This window comes from Callithrix jacchus, chromosome 10 (assembly GCF_049354715.1).
Source record: "Callithrix jacchus isolate 240 chromosome 10, calJac240_pri, whole genome shotgun sequence".
Lineage (NCBI taxonomy): Eukaryota > Metazoa > Chordata > Mammalia > Primates > Cebidae > Callithrix > Callithrix jacchus.
In genome coordinates this window covers 91,785,548-91,805,889 of record NC_133511.1, presented here as the reverse complement: position 1 = coordinate 91,805,889, position 20,342 = coordinate 91,785,548, and the positions used below count along the sequence as shown (strand labels likewise).

General features: G+C 38.2%; 1 protein-coding gene across 4 annotated transcripts in view; it reads right to left on the bottom strand.

Annotated features, from left to right (window-relative positions):
- The window catches only part of ANO3 (anoctamin 3), a 436,084-nt gene that overhangs the window by 219,046 nt on the left and 196,696 nt on the right, over positions 1–20,342 (bottom strand). Inside the window, exon 2 of one of the 4 annotated variants that reach the window (XM_078339269.1) lies at positions 7,864–7,950. The exons of the other annotated variants lie outside the window; for them this stretch is intronic. The gene's annotated coding sequence lies outside the window, so the exon portion shown is untranslated. The remainder of the gene's footprint in view (positions 1–7,863; positions 7,951–20,342) is intronic. 4 annotated transcript variants of the gene reach the window in all.

Here is a 20,342-nt window from a genome sequence, read left to right as displayed (position 1 = left end):
ATTTAATATTCCTACCAAGGGACAAACAGAAACAAGACAATTAGATGGAAATAATCTGACACAAAATAATAGATGATACTCATTTCTTTCACGGTAGTTTCTATTTTGATGAATATGAGAGATGTCCACATTATTTCATCACATGTATCTTCATACTTAAGATCCCACTTTATAAAATAAATTTAATATACTGGCATAATGCATGTAATTGTTTTCCCTTCAATGTCAGGTCATGAAACTGTATAAGGCAGATGTGAGGCATCAAGGTCCAGTGTTGTATACTGGGGGTAGAAAAAACAATTTCATGTGTGTTCTTCAGGCTGTGTCAGATGACACCAGCCCTAAACCATCTTTTTTAAATTTGCCAAGAAAAACATGAACATACTTCATTTATTCTATGTCTGTGTTTGTTGAGCTCTTACTATGTGCCAGCTATAGTGTCAGCTCTAGGGATAAATGACAACTTTGGTAAAAAGGGGAATCCTGGAGTGTGTAAGTATACTTACTGGAGTGTAAAAAGTATTCTTGGGGTGAGTTTTGGGTTGGGGAGGCAGAGAAATCAGCCGGAGGAAGTTATATCTAAGCTGGTTCTTAAAGAAAAAGCAGGAATTAACCAGATAAAATGAGACAGATGAGTCTTCCAGACATAAATTATATCATGTAGTAACATCTGCATGTGACAGAAAATTTGGATATTCCTGGAAAGTAGAGCAGAAAGAAAAGGGGAGTGGAACAGGGGATAAAGACTAGGTTACAGAAGAAAGCAGGGAACAGCTCTTGAATGGCCTGGTATGGTATACTGAGGAATTTAAACTTTATCTTAAAAGAAATGGAGAGCCGGCTGGGCGTGGTGGCTCAAGCCTGTAATCCCAGCACTTTGGGAGGCCGAGGTTGGTAGATCACTAGGTCAACAGATCGAGACCATCCTGGTCAGCATGGTGAAACCCCGTCTCTACTAAAAATCACAAAAAATTAGCTGGGCATGGTGGCGTGTGCCTGTAATCCCAGCTACTCAGGAGGCTGAGGCAGGAGAACTGCCTGAATCCAGGAGGCGGAGGTTGCGGTGAGCCGAGATGGCGCCATTGCACTCCAGCCTGGGTAACAAGAGCGAAACTCCGTCTCAAAAAAAAAAAAAAAAAAAGAAAAGAAAAGAAATGGAGAGCCATTGCAAGCTTTTAAGCTAGACTGACAAGGTTTACTTTGTATATAAGGGTATCACCCTGCTCTCAGTGGGAAGAATGTGTATATATATATATGATATGAGTAACATCATGGTGACAAGTAACTAGAATGCTTCAGTAATCTATGGGAGAGCAGGTGATGGTCTGAAACTGTGGTTGTGGATATGGGACTAGAAAAAAGAAGACAGAGTGAATAAACATTTATAAAGTTAGAATTCACAGGCCATGAGATTTGATTGAAAATATTCATTTAATACTAAATATAGAAGAACATTCTGTCAGTACTCTAATATGTTCCAATGACATAGAAGCAGGAAGACAGCACACATTTGTTCCAAGTGGGGATAGCAGGAGGAGTAGAAAGAACCAAAAGTTATTTGAGTTTGCTCTCTAACAATGCATATGATTTTCTTTTATTTTTTTTTAATTTTTTATTGGATTTTAGGTTTTGGGGTACATGAGCAGAGCATGCAAGACAGTTGCGTAGGAACACACATGGCAGTGTGCTTTTCTTTCCTTCTCCCCTTCACCCACATTTGGCATTTCTCCCCAGGCTATCCCTCCCCACCTCCCCCTCCCACTGGCCCTCCCCTTTTCCCCCCAATAGACCCCAGTGTTTAGTACTCCCCTCTCTGTGTCCATGTGTTCTCATTTTTGATCACCCACCTATGAGTGAGAATATGCGGTGTTTCATTTTCTGTTCTTGTGTCAGTTTGCTGAGGATGACGTTCCCCAGATTCATCCATGTCCCTACAAATGACACAAACTCATCATTTCTGATTGCTGCATAATATTCCATGGTGTATATGTGCAACATTTTTCCAATCCAGTCTATTATCAATGGGCATTTGGGTTGATTCCAGGTCTTTGCTATTGTAAACAGTGCTGCAATGAACATTCGTGTACATGTGTCCTTATAGTAGAATGATTTATAGTCTTTTGGATATATACCCAGTAATGGGATTGCTGGGTCAAATGGAATTTCTATTTCTAAGGCCTTGAGGAATCGCCACACTGTCTTCCACAATAGTTGAACTAATTTACACTCCCACCAACAGTGTAAAAGTGTTCCTTTTTCTCCACATCCTCTCCAGCATCTGTTGTCTCCAGATTTTTTAATGATCGCCATTCTAACTGGCGTGAGATGGTATCTCAATGTGGTTTTGATTTGCATCTCTCTGATGATCAGTGACGATGAGTATTTTTTCATATGATTGTTGGCCTCATATATGTCTTCTTTTGTAAAGTGTCCGTTCATATCCTTTGCCCACTTTTGAATGGGCTTGTTTGTTTTTTTCCTGTAAATCCGTTTGAGTTCTTTGTAAATTCTGGATATCAGCCCTTTGTCAGATGGGTAAACTGCAAAAATTTTTTCCCATTCTGTTGGTTGCCGATCCACTCTAGTGACTGTTTCTTTTGCCGTGCAGAAGCTGTGGAGTTTCATTAGGTCCCATTTGTCTATTTTGGCTTTTGTTGCCAATGCTTTTGGTGTTTTGTTCATAAAGTCCTTGCCTACTCCTATGTCCTGAATAGTTTTGCCTAGATTTCCTTCTAGGGTTTTTATGGTGCCAGGTCTTATGTTTAAGTCTTTAATCCATCTGGAGTTAATTTTAGTGTAAGGTGTCAGGAAGGGGTCCAGTTTCTGCTTTCTGCACATGGCTAGCCAGTTTTCCCAACACCATTTGTTAAACAGGGAATCCTTTTCCCCTTGCTTGTTTTTGTCAGGTTTATCAAAGATTGTATAGTTGTATGTATGTTGTGTTGCCTCCGGTGCCTCTGTTTTGTTCCATTGGTCTATATCTCTGTTTTGGTACCAGTACCATGCTGTTTTGATTACTGTAGCCTTGTAGTATAGTTTGAAATCCGGTAGTGTGATGCCCCCCGCCGTGTTCTTTTTGCTTAGAATTGACTTGGCTATGCGGGCTCTCTTTTGGTTCCATATGAAGTTCATGGTGGTTTTTTCCAGTTCTGTGAAGAAAGTCAATGGTAGCTTGATGGGGATAGCGTTGATTCTGTAAATTACTTTGGGCAGTATAGCCATTTTCATGATGTTAATTCTTCCTAACCATGAACATGGAATGTTTCTCCATCTGTTTGTGTCCTCTCTGAATTCGTTGAGCAGTGGTTTGTAGTTCTCCTTGAAGAGGTCCCTTACGTTCCTTGTGAGTTGTATTCCAAGGTATTTTATTCTTTTTGTAGCAATTGTGAATGGCAGTTCGTTCTTGATTTGGTTTTCTTTAAGTCTGTTATTGGTGTAGACGAATGCTTGTGATTTTTGCACATTGATTTTATATCCTGAGACTTTGCTGAAGTTGCTTATCAGTTTCAGTAGTTTTTGGGCTGAGGCAGTGGGGTCTTCTAGGTATACTATCATGTCGTCTGCAAATAGAGACAATTTGGCTTCCACCTTTCCTATTTGAATACCCTTTATTTCTTTTTCTTGCCTGATTGCTCTGGCTAGAACTTCCAGTACTATATTGAATAGGAGTGGTGAGAGAGGGCATCCTTGTCTAGTGCCAGATTTCAAAGGGAATGCTTCCAGTTTTTGCCCATTCAGTATGATATTGGCTGTTGGTTTGTCATAAATAGCTTTTATTACTTTGAGATACATTCCATCGATACCGAGTTTATTGAGGGTTTTTAGCATAAAGGGCTGTTGAATTTTGTCAAATGCCTTCTCTGCGTCAATTGAGATAATCATGTGGGTTTTGTTTTTGGTTCTGTTTATGTGGTGAATTACGTTGATAGACTTGCATATGTTGAACCAGCCTTGCATCCCCGGGATGAATCCTACTTGATCATGGTGAATAAGTTTTTTGATTTGCTGTTGCATTCAGTTTGCCAATATTTTATTGAAGATTTTTGCATCTATGTTCACCATGGATATTGGCCTGAAGTTTTCTTTTCTTCTTGGGTCTCTGCCGGGTTTTGGTATCAGGATGATGTTGGTCTCATAAAATGCTTTGGGAAGTATTCCCTCTTTTTGGATTGTTTGAAATAGTTTTAGAAGGAATGGTACCAGCTCCTCTTTGTGTGTCTGGTAGAATTCGGCTGTGAACCCCTCTGGACCTGGGCTTTTTTTCTGTGGTAGGCTCTTAATTGCTGCCTCGACTTCTGACCTTGTTATTGGTCTATTCGTAGTTTCAGCTTCCTCCTGGTTTAGGCTTGGGAGGACACAGGAGTCCAGGAATTTATCCATTTCTTCCAGGTTTACTAGTTTATGCGCATAGAGTTGTTTGTAATATTCTCTGATGATGGTTTGAATTTCTGTGGAATCTGTGGTGATTTCCCCTATATCATTTTTTATTGCATCTATTTGGTTGTTCTCTCTTTTCTTTTTAATCAATCTGGCTAGTGGTCTGTCTATTTTGTTGATCTTTTCAAAAACCCAGCTCTTGGATTTATTAATTTTTTGAAGGGTTTTTCGTATCTCAATCTCCTTCAGTTCAGCTCTGATCTTAGTTATTTCTTGTTTTCTGCTGGGTTTTGAGTTTTTTTGATCTTGCTCCTCTAGCTCTTTCAATTTTGACGATAGGGTGTCAATTTTGGATCTCTCCATTCTCCTTATATGGGCACTTATTGCTATATACTTTCCTCTAGAGACTGCTTTAAATGTGTCCCAGAGGTTCTGGCATGTTGTGTCTTCGTTCTCATTGGTTTCGAAGAACTTCTTTATTTCTGATTTCATTTCATTGTTTACCCAGTCAACATTCAAGAGCCAGTTGTTCAGTTTTCATGAAGCTGTGCGGTTCTGGGTTGGTTTCTGTATTCTGAGTTCTAACTTGATTGCACTATGATCTGAGAGGCTGTTTGTTATGATTTCAGTTGTTTTGCATTTGTTGAGTAGTGCTTTACTTCCAATTATGTGGTCCATTTTTGAATAGGTGTGATGTGGTGCTGAGAAGAATGTATATTCTGTGGATTTGGGGTGGAGAGTTCTGTAAATGTCTATCAGGTTTGCTTGCTCCAGGTCTGAGTTCAAGCCCTGGATATCCTTGTTGATTTTCTGTCTGGTTGATCTGTCTAATATTGACAGTGGAGTGTTAAAGTCTCCCACTATTATTGTGTGGGAGTCTAAGTCTCTTTGTAAGTCATTAAGAACTTGCCTTATGTATCTGGGTGCTCCTGCATTGGGTCCATATATGTTTAGGATCGTTAGCTCTTCTTGTTGTATAGATCCTTTTACCATTATGTAATGGCCTTCTTTGTCTCTTTTGATCTTTGTTGCTTTAAAGTCTATTTTATCAGAGATGAGAATTGCAACTCCTGCTTTCTTTTGCTCTCCATTTGCTTGGTAAATCTTCCTCCATCCCTTTATTTTGAGCCTTTGTGTATCCTTGCATGTGAGATGGGTTTCCTGGATACAGCACACTGATGGGTTTTCGCTTTTTATCCAATTTGCCAGTCTGTGTCTTTTGATTGGTGCATTTAGTCCATTTACATTTAGGGTTAATATTGTTATGTGTGAATTTGATACTGCCATTTTGATGCTAAGTGGCTGTTTTGCCTGTTAGTTGTTGTAGAATCTTCATTATGTTGATGCTCTTTAGCATTTAGTGTGATTTTGGAATGGCTGGTACTGGTTGTTCCTTTCTATGTGTAGTGCCTCTTTTAGGAGCTCTTGTAAAGCTGGCCTGGTGGTGACAAAATCTCTGAGTACTTGCTTGTTCGCAAAGGATTTTATTTTTCCTTCACTTCTGAAGCTCAGTTTGGCTGGATATGAAATTTTGGGTTGAAAGTTCTTTTCTTTAAGGATGTTGAATATTGGCCCCCACTCTCTTCTGGCTTGTAGTGTTTCTGCCAAGAGATCTGCTGTGAGTCTGATGGGCTTCCCTTTGTGGGTAACTCGACCTTTCTCTCTGGCTGCCCTTAGTATTTTCTCCTTTATTTCAACCTTGTTGAATCTGACGATTATGTGCCTTGGGGTTGCTCTTCTTGCAGAATATCTTTTTGGTGTTCTCTGTACTTCCTGTATTTGAGTGTTGGCCTGTCTTGCTAGGTGGGGAAAGTTTTCCTGGATGATGTCCTGAAGAGTATTTTCCAGCTTGGATTCATTCTCTTCGTCCCCTTCTGGTACACCTATCAAACGTAGATTAGGTCTTTTCATATAGTCCCACATTTCTTGGAGACTTTGTTCATTACTTTTTGTGCTTTTTTCTTTAATCTTGGTTTCTTGTTTTATTTCATTGAGTTGGTCTTCTACTTCAGATATTCTTTCTTCTGCTTGGTCAATTTGGCTACTGAAACTTGCGCATGCTTCGCGAAGTTCTCGTATTGTATTTTTCAGCTCCTTTAATTCATTCATATTCCCCTCTAAGTTGTCCATTCTTGTTATCATTTCCTCATATTTTTTTTAAGTTCCTTAGTTTCTTTGCATTGATTTAATACATGTTCTTTTAGCTCACAAAAGTTTCTCATTATCCACCTTCTGAAGTCTAATTCCGTCATTTCGTCACAGTCATTCTCCGTCCAGCTTTGCTCCCTTGCTGGTGAGGAGTTTTGGTCCTTTCTAGGAGGTGAGGTGTTCTGGTTTCGGGTGTTTTCCTCCCTTTTTCGCTGGTTTCTTCCCATCTTTGTGGGTTTATCCGCTTGTCGTCTGCGTAGTTGCTGACTTTTCGATTGGGTCTCTGAGTGGACACCCAGATTGTTGATGATGAAGTATTTCTGTTACTTGGTTTTCCTTCTACCAGCCTAGCTTCTTCGCTGTACGACTGCTGAGGTCCACTCCAGGCCCTGCTTGTCTGGGGTGCACCTCTAGCAGCTGTGGCACGGTGAGGGATGCTACCCGTTTCTTTTTCTGCTATCTTTGTCCCAGGATGATGCCTGCCAAATGTCAGTCTTTTGGATATAGAGGGGTCAGGGAGCTGCTTGAGGAGACAGTCTGTTCTTTTTAGGAGCTCAATTTCTGAGCTGTGAGCTCTGTTGTTCATTCAGGGCTGTTAGGCTGCTATGTTTGATTCTGCTGCAACAGAGCTCATTTAAAAAAACCCATTTTTTCTCAAATGCTCTGTGTTGGGGGGATTCGGGCTTTATTTTTGATGTCCGATGAGGTGTCCTGTCCAGCTAGAAGGCAGACTAGCCACTGTTTGGCTGCCAAGGCTCCGCCCTGCTGTTGTGTGATTTGCCCTGTTCCTGCAGGCTCTGCTGTGGTCTCCGCCACGCCCTGCAGTGGAGTCTCTTCGTTGTAGTGTGTTGCCTCAGCAACGGCAGGCTGTGTCAGCTGTGGGCGTGTATCTCAGTAGGGATGGGTTGCCTCGGCAACGGCTGGCTGAGTCAGCAGTGGGCGTGTATCTCAGTTCGGGCGGGTTGCCTTGCTAGTGGTGGAAGCCCCTCCCCCACAGAGCCTCTCGGACCGTCTGCTCGGGATAGTTTGAAATTGCGGTTTTGTTCGTCCCACTGGGTATCCCAAACGATCTGTCCCTGCAATCCCCTGGGCTGGCCTACTGTCCAAGTCTCGTTCAGTCTCAAGTCCAGCCCTCTCAAGTCTCAGGTTGCCGGTTCAACAGGGCAGCCAGACAAGCGTGCCCTGTGGTGATTGCTGGGTAGGGCCGGCCGCTGCTGCCCTGGCTGCCGGCTTCGCCAGGCAGACCTACTGCCTGACGTCCCATATCTATTTTATACTTGGGAGTTTCCCCGTTCTGTGGGCAACAAAGATCAGTCTGGAAATGCAGCTCCGACTCACCATTTGCGGATTCAACGCGAGCTCCAATCCTGGGTTGTTTTCACAGCGCCATCTTGAGTCCTCGCATATGATTTTCAAAGGATAGAGCTGAGCTCTCAAAGTAATAGAAACGATGAAGAAAGGCACAGAGATAAACAGTTTCATTACATATTCAGATAACTAACTGGAACACTTGATTTTGGAAATGATTGTTTTGTGTTTTCCAATCAATGAGCAACATTGGATTTTGGACTCTATGACCTAAGTGTTTTCTAACTCTGGCATTCATATATATGTAAGTATATACACACACACAAACACATACTCACATATATATACATATACACATATATACAAATATATACATTTCAGTTTTCTATTTCCCAGCATTTAAGAAAATTAAATATAAATAATGTCTTGATTTTACTAACATATAAATAATCATCACAAACTTGACAGTAAAGAGTAAGATATTTTGTGTGAATCAGAACAACAAAGAAATTGGCAATACAGATCATCATGTTAGAAATCATTGGTAATGCCACCAGTACACACACATGCACTGCCATAGATTATTGGACCGTTTGCACTGGGCTGGCTTAATGGTTCAGCTCCTGCAAAAACTGCTACCTGAAACTTAATGATATATCCAATGTTCAGTCTTATTTTGCCTCTGTGAGAGGTAGGTCCATATGAACTGCAAACCTTCTAACTATGCCAAACCAGTTTTCCGAGGCCCTTGTGATTCACCAATAAAAATTCTATAGAAATATAAAATGGAATTCCCAGTGAAAATGTTAAAAGTTGAATTCAGTCATTGCTATGGTTTGAATGATGGTGTCCCCTCCAAAATTCATACTGAAACTTAATCTCCAGTGTACCAGTGTTAAGAAGTGTGACCTGTGGAAGTTGATTAAGTCATGAGGGTTATGTGTCATGAATGGGAATAGCACCTTTATCAAAGGTTTCAAGGTGGATGAGAGCACTCTCTTGCTCTCTGCTCTTCGGCCAAGTGAGGACAGAGGACATAGCAAAGAGGCCTGTAGCAGACACACAACCTGTCAAAAACTCGCTCGTAGATTTCTAAGCCACCAAGCCCACAAGAAATACATTTCTATTGTTTACAAAATTAATAATTTTGTGATATTCTGTTGTGATATTCTGAACCACAAATGGACTATGACAACAGTCTTTTAGCAGCAGTTCTGAGTGATAAAACATGGTGTCTGACAGCATTCTCAGTTTGATCCACTTTAGTGATTGTGCTATCAGGGCTTAAAATGTAAAAATACCACTGGAAACAATGCTTAGAACATAAAAAAAAACCTTTTAGAAATTGTGGAGCTAGAAGAGACCTTATAAAATTTCACAGTGAGATCCAAGGTCACCTGTAGTATGTATTACAATGCAGATTCCTCAACCTTTCTCAGGAAAACTACTTCTCTCAGGGAGGGTTCTGAGAATCCAAATTTCTAATTCACACACTCATGCTCTCTAAATTTGAAAACTACTGATTTAATTAACCTGCACATTTAATTCATAAAGAAACTGATAGTAATAGAAGGTAAATTATTTCTCAAAGATTCATATGTAATTTTGCCAGTGTCAAGTCTTGTCTTATAACTTTTGGGTCACAATGATTTGCTCTTTATAATCAGTTATGCATAACATTTACAGAAGGTAGTCATGAACTATCTCAATCATCTAATAAGTTAGCCTATACAGAATAAGGGCAGACTCGGCTATTAGTATCCTGAGGTTCAATATCTTCTCAATGGTTTTCAGTTACGTTCCATTACTGGGTTTGGTCAGGAAAAGTAACAGTATCTAATAACTAAAGAACTAAAGAAATAATTAAAGCATATACATTTAGGACACATCTTCTTTCTAATTTCTTTAGGAGAACTTTTTAGAAAATAACTCCAAGAATGAAATTTGAGAGAAGAACTCTAAGAATGAAAGGTCAGAAGAAATGTAGGAAATGCACTATGATATCCAAAGGTGACTGAGGAGAATTCTAGAAATGGATTATTTCAAGCATCAGGAACTTGAAGATATCACTTAAAGCAAATTATATTTTACCTAATGAAATTATTCTTCTGTTTTTGATGCTGAAAATTTATTATTCTTTCCCATGAAAAGGATAAAAACCCATAGAGTGTGAGGAGGAGAAAAAGTAATGTTTTTAAAATGCCTATTATGAGGCAAACACTATATTTATTAGACACTACCATATAATGACTTCCTTAAACAAGTAAATATAAATATAGAATTATAAATACATAGACACATATATATATAAATACCTTATTGAAATTAGCCACTGGTTATTAGCAAATCTTCCGAGATTTAGTAATGTAATCATAAAAACTTAATTTGACTGTACAAGCCATGGATTTTATGGTTTTCCTTTAAGTAGTTCATATTTTATGAAGCCTTTCGGTAAAATCACTATTATATTTCTCCATGTATATTTTTAATCTCAAGGTTAATAATGTTTATATAACTATAAATATTTTGATAAGTGACCCTCCCTTTGACTTCTTACTAAACTGTGAGTATCTTATGGAAACATAAACAAAACCAACACAATGTAGTTGAATAATGACGGCAACTGCTCCTGTGATTACTGATACTAGCATTGTTAGCTTTTATTGAGTATCAACAACATTTTAGGAACTTTGCATGCATTAATTCTACTCTCAATACTGTTACTCACTAGAATATTTTTTTCCTCTTTAAATGGAATCAAATATAAAGAAAGGAGGCAGAGGTCTTCTATGAAGCAGAAGGGGAGTAAATTTGTCTCAGGAAGCAGTAGTTTTCCGAAGTGATTAGGCAATAGAACATTAAACTGGCCTCATAAAATATGTAAGCCCAGAATTCTTAGATCAACATGGAGTCTAATAAAATAGAAGATAAAACTTTTCACACTGTGTAACCTACATAGAGTTTTATGAAGACTTAAGAGTTATTTAATGTAGTTTCTTGTTCTGATTCATTCATTCTTTCATTAAAATATTTGCATTAATGAGCACTTACTATGTGATAGACACTGCCCTCGTCCTATCATATCAAGAGGATGATCAACACAAACACAATCCCTCCTTCATGTAGTTCACATACAAGTGGGAAAAACTGTCAATAAATGCATGCAATGTCAGGTATTTAAAAGAATTCAGAAAAAAAATCAGGGCACGGGAACAAAGAGTAATGAATGGAACAATTTTGAAAGGTGAGATCACAAAATTTCATTCTGAGGAGGTGAAGGATGAGAAAAATTCTGAATGAAATGGGAAGCAAAGCACACAAACATCTGGGAAACGCATAACAAATGTAAAGGTCTTGATTTTAAAATGCTTGAAATGTTCAAGGAAGAATAAGGAGTGCTCTGTGTCCACAGAATAGTGAGCAGGAGGAGAGTGGTAGAAAATAAAAAAAGAAAGCTAAGAGTTACATAATGTAGGAGCTTGTAGACCTTGATAAGAAATTTGTCTTTAATTTTTTTGTGAGATGGGAAGTTCATTACAAGGTTAAAAAAAAGAGATCTGGTCAAATGGTAGTTTCTGAAGACTCACTCTGCTACTATGTGGAAAACAGGCTAGAGGAAGTAAAGTGGGGATAACTAAGGTGTTACTGAAGTTGTCTGAGCAAGAGAAAAACAGTGGTGAACTAACATGGTAGTGAAGGAGGAGCAGCAGAAAGGTCCTATTCAAGCTGCAATTTGAAATTAGATTTGCTGATAATTTTTGACACATATTTTCTTTGACTTTGTATATGTAACAACCTAAATGAGCTTCAAGTTCTGTGTCTTTAGAGGTCCTGGCCTAGTGAAATAATGAATTATTCTAATGATGAAATAATAAATCCATACAATTATCATCAATGACTGCTATTATTGCAAAACAAAAAAGAGAGAGGCATTATGTCCTGCCTTAGGGAAATACTATGAGATACTCTTGATAAAAATTGAATCTGGATCTGATCATGTTTTCAAAACTGACTTTAACGTTACAGAAAATACAGGGAAACCAAGGAACAGGATAAACCACACCAAGGAATGCAATCAGAAATATCTAGAATTTAGGTAAGTATACAAAAATAAGACAAAGCAAAACAAAATACATTTAAGTTGTCCATCAAATAAGTTGCAAGAGACAAAATGTGAGAAAAACCGGTACATAAAAATCATATGAGAGACATATGAAAAATTATGATGGGTGAGCTGTTGAACTGATGCATCAAATAATTCTGAAAGGGCCTTAATTCAGAGTTGCAAGAAAAGAAATGTTCCTCTCTTTTTTAAAAACTTTTATTTTTAAATTTAGCTGTGCAAGTGCAGGTTTGTGTCGTGGGAGTTTGTTATACTGATTATTTCATCACCGAGGTATTAAGCCTAGCACCCATTAGTTTTTTTTCCTGATCCTCTCCCTCCTCCCAACCTCCACCTTCCAAAAGTCCCCAGTGTGGTTGTTCCTGTCTATGTGTCCATGTGTTCTGATCATTTAGCTCCCACTTATAAGTGAGAACATGTGGTATTTGTTTTTCTGTTTCTGTGTTAGTTTGTTAAGGATAATAGCAATCTACAGAATGGGAGAAAATTTTTGCAATCTATGCATCCAACAAAGGTCCAGTATCCAGTATCTATAAGGAACATAAACAAATGTACGAGAAAAAATTTTTTAAGTGGGCAAAAGACCTGAACAGATACTTTTCAAAAGCAGATATACATGGGGCTAACAATAATTCATAAAAAAAGCTGAACATCACTAATCATTAGAGAAATGCAAATCAAAATCACAATGAAATAACATCGCACACCAAACAGAATGGCTATTAAAAAGTCCAAAAATAACAGATGCTGGTGGGGTTGTGGAGAAAAAAAATTCGTATAGACTGTTGGTCAGGGTATAAATTAGTTCAGCCATTGTGGAAGACAGTGTGGTGATTCCTCAAAGAAAAGACAAATCCCATTTTACTCAGCAATCCCATTACTGGGTATATACCCAAAGGAATAAAGTGCATTCTGTTATAAAGACACATGCATGCATGTGTTCATTGCAGCACTCTTCACAATAGCAAAGATGTGGAATCATCCTAAATACTCCTCGATAAAAGATTTGATAAAGAAAATGTGTTACATATACACTATGGGATATTATGCATAAAAGAATGAGATCACGTTCCTCACTGTTTAAACTGTTTTGCATTAGATTTTCTGTTACCGTCAGATCAGAATTTATTTCAGAACAGCAAGAAATTGAAAGTACCATGTTCTAAAATGTGGAACTGTCTGAGGTAACAAGGTAGACTATCGCATAATCTTGGCTCACTGAAACCACCATCTCCTGGGTTCAAGTGATTCTCCGGCCTCAGGAGAATCACTTAGGTGTAAGTGGCTGGAATTGTAGGTGTCTGTCACTATGCCTGGCTAATTTTTGTATTTTTATAGAGCTGGAGTTTTAACATTTTGGCCAGACTGGTCTCAAACTCCTGACCTCAAGTGATTCACCCACCTCGGCCTCTCCCAAAGTACTGGGATTACGGGCATGAGCCACAGGGTCTGGCCAGTAAATAGTTTTCATTGCAAGGCAGCCACATCTATTTGTTTACATATTATCTACCTATGTCATGCTACAGTGTCCAAGTGAGAAGCTGCAACAGAAACCATAGAGCTGTAAAAGCAAAAGTATTTATTACCAGATCTTTTACACAAGTGTGCCTAGGTCCAAGGTGGAACATAGGGCAGTGACAACTCAAATTATTTTAAGCCTCGAAAATGCCAAATCTAATTATGATTTTATGAAATAGTTACTTAATTTTTACCTGTTCCTCAAGTGTGTAATATTAGGGGAAATAATTTTTAAAAAGAACTGAAGGCTGGTAACAAATATGTGCTTTCTTTCAATGAAGTCTTATAAAAGATAATTTTAGATAAAGTTGGCTTATGAAAGACATGAGGGAAGGAGGGTTTTGTAAGGAAATTCTGTGGCATACATTAATGATTTAGACTGTTATTGCATTAGAAATCTTACTTTTCCACTTCACACTAGAGTTGGTAGGAGATGAGACAGATAAGCAGGAAATAGCAAGAAAACTGGTAAAAGAGATGGCTGGTTAAGAGGGGAAGTCTCATGTAATATAAGATCATGGAGTATCTGGCCATTGCAATTAGTGCATGGGATTGGCAAGAAGCAAATGACCAGCAGCACATTAAACTAGAATGAAACTAGCACTAAGGAAGCCTAAAACTTATTTCATGAAAACCTCCAATTGTTCAGCAATTAAGGTTACCTTTAGATCCATGATTTTAGATTACCAAGAAGGGGGAAGCTAATGATGTGCTTCCTCTAGAATGCTCTAGAAGGAGCATTCTCACAGTTGCTCATCTCACGCATGGTCATGACGGAGAATGACAAGGAAGATTCTCTCAGAAGGTAGAACCAAGACAATGAAGGATAATAAATGGAGGAAATTCTCTTGGAGAACAGAATCAGGGGATGTCCAATGCTTGGCTGATCTCCCAATTCACTCCACTTCCATGACTGAGAATCCAAACTATTCCTGTTCATGGGGTATGCTAACATGTCAAGTTCCAGTGACTACAGCATTTTTAATTTTTCAATCTTCCTTTTAGAATGAACCTTTTATAATGATGTCCTTTTCTTTTTATGTCATCATATGATGCATACCCTAAGGTAGACAATTTGGTTTTTAGTCTCAGAGAGAAAGGGTAGAGAACGCACCTCATCTTCATTTATTTTCAAAAGAGGAGTCATTAGGAAACAAAATGGAGAGCTGTGTTTTCTGACATTTCTTTGGACACAATAGAAAGGGGCGTGACTTATGTCTGAGACATCAAAATGGTGAGTGACTGACTGGCTTTAACGATGTAACGATGGAGTAAAATGGAAATGTTTCTGTATTACAATCAGCCTGTGATCCTGAGTTGCTCAGGATAAAGAATGTGTGAGTGTTTCCACTGGGTTAATGTTGGCCACACATAAAAGAGTTATCATGAATGTCTTAAATAGAGATAGGATCTCTCAAAGATGGACCACAAATAACCAGGAGACAAAAAAAATAGTTCTAAGCAACAACAAGAGTGTATTACCATCTGCAAATAAGAAATCCACAGAGATTGCAGAAGAGGGGGGTTTCTTAAAAAACAATAAAAACACTTCCCACAGAGAAAGGGTTGTCATCAAACCACTGCCAAAACTAGAAACTGTGATGTTATCACATAAAAGGAATAGTAAACTAAAATATGCCCTACCCCTTCACTTGACTCTACTCTTAAAGGATCAGAAATCAATGTTTCTGCTACTATTTAAATTCCCTGGGAAAGTCATGTTGAAACTTAATCCCCAATGTAACAGTATTAAGAAGTAGGGATTTAGCTGGGTGCAGTGGCTCACACGAGGCGGGTGGATCATGAGATCAGGAGTTTGAGACCAGCCTGACCAACATGGTGAAACCCCATCTCTACTAAAAATACAAAAATTAGCTGGGCATGGGGCATGTGCCTATAATCCCAGCTACTCAGGAGGTTGAAGCAGGACAATTGCTTGAACTTGGACAATCGCTTGAACCTGGACAATCGCTTGAACCTGGGAGGCAGAGGTTGCAGTGAGATGAGATCACAAAATTGCACTCCAGCCTGGGCAACAGAGTGAGACTCTGTCTCAAAATCAAAACAAACAAAAAAATCCAGTAAGAACTTTATGAGGTGATGGGGTCATGAGAGCTCTGCTTTCATAAATGGATTAATTCATATATGGAATAGTGGGTTAATTAGTTATCCAGAAAACAGGTTAATTATCATAAGAGTGGGTCTGTTATAAAAGCCAGGTTGCCTGTCTCTCAGGAGCCCCTTCGTCGAGTGATGCCCTGTATCACCTTAAGCCTCTGCAGGATTCCCACAGGAAGGCACTCATTAGATATAGCTTCTTGACCTTGAACTTCCTAGTCTCCAGAATTGTAAGAAATATTTTTTTTTAATCTGTAAATTTCCCAGTATCAGGTATTGTTTTAGAAAGTGAAAATGAACTAAGACAGTTTCTAAAGTTGTGAGAAAAAGGACATATCTTGCTCTTAACTGGCTATCCTAATATGGTCCCAGATGAGAAAAATTTAATATTTTTGTCATTACCCTAAAGTGGACATGTTAGCTCTTGGCCCACAAACTTGGAGGAGGCCATAAAGGTGGTCATGAAAGTTGCCCTAAATTTTATCTAGGGACAAGAAAAAAACTAGTCACTTGAAATGAATTTATACATGTCAAAGACAAAAATAATGTTGCCTTTACTGTACCTCCTATAAGTCATGCTTGTTCAATATCATCAATTTCAGTGACTGTAATGATTCACTATATATTTATGTAATATAATTTATTCAGCCAGTGCCCTATAAAAATACATTTATTTCCTTTTTTTCTATTTAAGCTATGCAACTGCGAGCATTCTTGTGCTTACATTATAAAGTTCATATACTTATTAATGATTATGAATGTCTTCCTTTCAGCTCTTAGATAAACTGCGATGGTACTCTGATGCCCTCATGTTCCATGCATATAAGATTTATCCACAAATGCTAACTTATTTATCCTATCAAATGCATTGGTGGATATTGATGATTTTCTTTTAAAAAGTGATGGTGAAATTTTCTAGCCACATTAAGGTTACGGGAAAGGGGTCAAATACAGGAGAAGAGAAGAAGGGCACAGGTACTTTGGACCAATAAAATAGAATAAGTTAACATTAAAGAGTAAACCAGGAACCATTTTCCCTCTAAAATGAGGAGGGGGAAAAATCTCTTTTCGATAACGTACAGCTTAATATCTATCCAATACAAAATAAATATTTGAAGCATAATTTGAGTGTATGGTTCTGTCAAGCTTCACTAAAAGGAGCTTGAAAGACATCTCTGGTAATACTCCAGGAGCTTCACACACTATTCTCTTCCAGCCACAAAATCACTTTCTATGAACTCTAACACTTTGAAGACACTTAATAAAAGAGGAAACCATGTTAAGTCAGGAAATAGTGAATGGATTATTGATGATTTGTTGCCATCTTTTTTCCCTTCTTATTTAACTTTTACATCTGCTATCAACTGTCACCTAACAATTCAGACCATTATACCCATACTTAACTTCCTAAAGGAGCTCAGCACATGCTTCTGGAGGCACGTAGCAGAGGTGTACAGTGCCTTTTAATTATAATATTTCAAAAATACATCAAGTTTATTGTAAACTTCTTTTAAATTCTAGAATTCTAGAGAGTATGTATGAAATTAAAATTTCAATATTCCTTAGAATCCTTTATTCAAAAAGAAAATAATACCTTTTCAAAAGCTGCATAATATAAAAATGAAGCACCATAAAATGTAACTTGAGATATTCAACTTTTGGACAAAATTAGCAAACATGTGGTACTTAATACATATTCATGATTATAATGTAAGACTTTTCATAGGAATCAAAAAATTCTTTTCAAATGTTAATCAAAGTTGATAAAGTCTCTAAAGAATGGTATCTATAGTCATCCACTTGAAAGAGATATTTATTTGAAAACGAGCAGATCACATTGACTAAAATGACATATATATATTTATATTGTGGCAAATATTGCAACATCTTCGAATTGTTTATTCACTCATTCATTCATTCAGTTACTTAGTTATATTCACTCAGCCTTAACGTTTACAAAATTCTTATCAGGTAGGTACCTACTATTAATATCCGCATTGTATTGATGAAGAAATTGAGACACTAAGAGATTAAGTCAGTCCAAGATCACAGAGAGAGGAGTGGACCTGAAATTTGATCCTAGACACTCTCAGTAAATGTTCTTAAGTTCCTTGCTATACTGTTTTGTTTCCACATTTTTTTCCTAATAAAGAGAGAAAAATATTTCTCTGACAAAATTGGCTTTATCTTGTTGCTATGGAGATAGAAAAAATGTGAGTTTACAGGTTAATTTAACACATCAAACAAAATTATCCTAAGGACACATTGCCTGAAAAGAAACTGAGTGTGCCTTGCTTCTAAACACTGAATATTGCATATCAAAGACAAGAACATTTCTAGGTTTGCCTTGAGTATTTGGCTTTTCTCAGATATAAAATGTTCCCCAATATTTTTTCAAAGTGCTAACATAATACAGAATCTGGGGACTCTATTTGAGTCATAGCAGACTCCTATTAGAAAAATGTAATAAAGAAGTCTGTATAGTAAACATGTGTGTACAGGGATTTAGGTTGTGTGTTTTTGTGTGTGTTAGTATACACAACTAAACATGTATATACTTATATATGCTTAAATCTCCCTTCCATAGATGCTACCATTCCCACAACGAGGGCACATTGAGCCATCAATAGTACCTTCAAGTAGCTCTATGACCAGGGAATATAAAAAAATCAGTCATGATGGGATCACTTATAAGGTTTAATTTTAAACAATTCATTTACTTCTCTCTGCCTCAGTTTCCTTATGTGTAGAATAAGAAAACAAGAAGGCTTAAATTAGACATTTCAGACAATATAGTTAGAATATTGCCTGCTATATTTGAATGCTTAGTACATTTTAGCTATTGTTAGCTATTTAAGCAATATTATAAAGATAAAATATTTCTAATAAAGCTCTATTAATTCATTTGTTGTGTATTGGATACCAATTAACTATTTTGTGTGGAGCTGATCTAACGCCAAGACAGCAAGCATACACAATATTGTTGTTATCCATGAGGGACTTTAGGAAGAATAACAAAGTATTAAATATAAAATATTTCTTTTCGCATAATAAAACACTAGATATTTTAAAGTACTACTAGATTCTGGATAAAACATATTTTAATATATTTCTGGGTTTATAGGACATAAGAGACCATAAATATAATTTTGGGGCCAAAAACACAAAATATTAAGTTTATAAAAAATAAAAATTGTAAAGAATATCAAAGTTAAAAAATATAAAATTTTAAAAATATAAAAATTATAAAATTACAATTTGAGGGTCAAAAATATAAATATAGCATAAAAAAATTAAAGAAGAATAAAATAAATGAACATGATATGGAAGTAGAACAGAGATAGTGAGATGTAAGCACATGAAAGCCTGTCCCAGGATAATAGATGTTTGGTCTTTTGCCAAGTAAGTAGCTGAAATTGTAATTTCAACACTAAGCTTGGACAATTAAAGCTGGGAAGGGGGTGAAGTGGGAGTGGTTCCAGATATATTGACCCCTGGCTCCCATCAAAAGAAAATGCAAACAAACTCTCTCTGGAGAAAAACATCCCCTGACTTAAGTACTCAGCATTCCCACAGACCACATTGACCAAAATATATGTGCATAAAAAGATAACCCTAAGATACAAGGAAAGAGACCTCTACTAATGAGAATCAAGGGGGAAAAAACTCACAGGTTTAGATCTTCACAGATTTTAGATACTGGAAAAATTAACATACAGGAAATAAAGCAACTAAGAATACAAGTTTTAAAAAATAAAATATAGAATCAGAAAGATAAACAGGCAAAAAAATTCATTAAAAAATTGTATTTGAGGGGAGGACTCAAGACGGCGCTGTGAGAACAACCCAGGATTGAAGCTCTCGCTGGACACACGGAGAGGGTGAGTCGGGGAAGCATTTCCAGACGGATCTTAGTTGCCCACAGAACGGGGAAATTCCCAGGTATAAAAGAGATGTGGGACGCCAGGCAGAGGTCTCCGCTGGCATAGCCGGCAGCCGGTGCGGCTCCGGCCCGCACCGGAGCGCAGAGGCGCTCCACAGAGCTCCATACAAAAGTGCACTGTTACGGGTGCCCTGTTGAACTGGCAAACTAAGACCCGAGAGGGCTGAACTTGAGACTGAATGGGTCTTGAACTGTGACCCAGCCCAGGAAATCCCAGGGACTCAGCGTTTGGGGGAGCGCAGTGCGACAAACAAAACTGCGATTCCAAACGCTCCCGGTGAATAGGTTTTTTTTTTACAGTGGAGCTCCGCGGGGGAGGGGCGTCAGCCATTACCGAGGCAATCAGCCCCTACTGAGGTACACGCCCATTGCTGACGCAGCCTGTCGCTGCCGAGGCAACCCAGTACAACAGAGAGACTCCCCCGCAGGGCATAGCCCGAGGCAACAGGGCGGATACCACAGCAGAAGGGCGGAGCCTGCAGGAAAAGGGCGAACCCCACACCAGCAGGGCGGAGCCTCGGCAGGCAAAAAGTGACTAGATTGCCTCCTAGCTGGGCAGGACAGTGAGGCGGACACTCACAAGGAAAGCCCCAACCCCCCCCCAGACAGAGCATCTGAGGAAAAAAAAAGGGGTTTTCTTATGAGTTAGGTTGCAGCAGAACTAAACATAGCAGCCTAGCAGCCCTGAATGAACAACAGAGCTCACAGCTCAGCACTTGAGCTCCTACAGACTGTCTCCTCAAGCAACTCCCTGACCCCTCTATATCCATAAGACTGACATTCGGCAGACATCATCCTGGGACAAAA